The sequence below is a fragment of the Morus notabilis genome, unplaced genomic scaffold (assembly GCF_000414095.1).
Source record: "Morus notabilis unplaced genomic scaffold, ASM41409v2 Scaffold2071, whole genome shotgun sequence".
NCBI classification, from domain to species: Eukaryota; Viridiplantae; Streptophyta; class Magnoliopsida; order Rosales; family Moraceae; genus Morus; species Morus notabilis.
Window position 1 is genome coordinate 120 of NW_010366019.1, and position 2,219 is coordinate 2,338.

Here is a 2,219-nt window from a genome sequence, read left to right on the forward strand (position 1 = left end):
GAGACATATATACATATATTTCTAAATATTTATAAATATTAAAATTGATTTCTAAATATTTATAAATATTAAAATTGATTTCTAAATATTAAAATATATAAATCTATAATATTAGAAAATAAACTATAAACTAAATAATAGAAATAATATTTAGAAATCAAAATAAAATTCAAATAAATAAGTTATTTTTAAATCTGCATCTTCAAGTAACCTGCTAGTGATAGGATAAATTCACCAATTTCACACTTCTTCGAGTACTAAGAACTCCTAAGAAATCATCAATTTAATTGATTGAAATTTTTATCATTATTTGAATAAAATTTTATAGTAAGACCACATTGCATTTTATCATCATACGAGAGAGATAAATCCAGATTTGTATTAAACCATCAATGATTAAAAAAATAGATAAATAAAAAATACAATTTTTTTTTAATGAAATAGTGGATAAAGAATGATGTAAAGGAAGATTTAGGTTGTTATTTTTTTTCAATGAGTATGAAAAAAAAGAATTGAAATAAAAAACTATGGGATATCTGTATGTGTCAGATAGACTAAACTACTGTTACTGAAAGAAATTATAGCTATTCTATGTTCAATATTTAACATTTATAGATCACAAATAGATTCTATTACATCTGCGTGTTATTTGAACTCATTAAACTTGTGAAAAAGATATGACTCAGAGAAGATTCATTAAGAATAAGAATTCAATTTTTTCAATATTATACATATACAGAAGGTTGTTCAAAAAAGTAACCTTTATTCTGATATAACATATATCATATATATTCTATGATTTATATGGGTTAAGTATATGATACTATGATACTGTTTTGGATGTGTGGACGGATATGTTCTGGGACGGAAGGATTCGAACCTCCGAATAGCGGGACCAAAACCCGTTGCCTTACCACTTGGCCACGCCCCATTTATATTTGACACTAATAAACACTAATATTGTTATTGGTTGTTCGTCAACTTCAGTATAAATATCTATAAAAAAAATTAGATTATTGATAGAATTTTGATATGTGTAAATATAGAATTAAACTGATGAATTTATTGATCATTACATCTAATTCAATTAAAATATTGTATGAAAGTATGATTTATTCTATTCACTTTTGATTTGAGAGTTGAAGTTGAATGAGTTTTGATTGGGCGAGTTCAAATCAAATAAGTTTTTTTGGTCTATCTAATTTATTTTTATTCATTTTCCCTTATATCAATAACTCAACTTATTAATAACTCAATCAAAATAAATACAATTATCCTCAAGAACAAAATGTTTTTTATGCTTAATATATTTAGTTTGATTTGTATCTGTCTTAATTTTGTCCTTTATTCAAGTAGTTTTTTCGTCGCCAAATTGCCCAAGGCCTACGCTTTTTTAAATCCAATCGTAGAAGTTATGCCAGTAATACCTTTACTATTTTTTCTCTTAGCTTTTGTTTGGCAAGCTGCTGTAAGTTTTCGATGAGATTTTTAATACTGTCCTAGACAAATTCATGATTTATTCGAAAAAAAAAATTTACCAATTGATAAGATCAGATAAGTCTTACAGTATGTGAACCCTCGATTCAAATATTGAAATTAGGGTATAGCCATAATAAGTCGGGATCACCACGTTTCATTTCCTTATTCTGACCTTTTTCCATTGCAAGACCTCTTGGAGTCTTCCCCAATTTGGGGTATGAAAGAAAATTTTTGGTAATGAAAAAATACAACTTTATATTAAATTAAAAATGAATTTTTTTTTTTGAAAATTCTTTTCTAATCTCGAATCAAAAGAACTTTAGTTTATTTCTTAGTGTCAAAATAAAAATATAAAATAAACATAAACATAGTAGGGTATGCGGTATAAAATACAAATATACAAATGGAAAATCTATTCTCTTTTTTCCCAAAAATATAATCTTGGAGATTGTGTAATGCTTACTCTAAAACTATTTGTTTACACGGTAGTGATATTCTTTGTCTCTCTATTCATCTTCGGATTCCTATCTAATGATCCAGGACATAATCCTAGGCGTGAAGAATAAAAACTAAATAAGATAAGGTTTTTTGTTCTTCTTACTCGATTTTGAAATGTTCTTAGTAGGATTTTATCTATTTCACATTTTTAACTATTAATTTTAACTATTAAATAAAATAACTAAAATAACTTAAAAAAATCGCGAAAAATTCAAAATTTGAAAGGAAATAAAAAGAAAAAG

General features: G+C 25.3%; 1 non-coding gene across 1 annotated transcript; it reads right to left on the minus strand.

Moving 5' to 3' along the window:
* Positions 1-859: 859 nt before the first annotated feature.
* TRNAQ-UUG lies at positions 860-931 on the minus strand. Its single transcript has one exon. It is a non-coding gene; the product is annotated as a tRNA-Gln (tRNA).
* Positions 932-2,219: the final 1,288 nt, after the last annotated feature.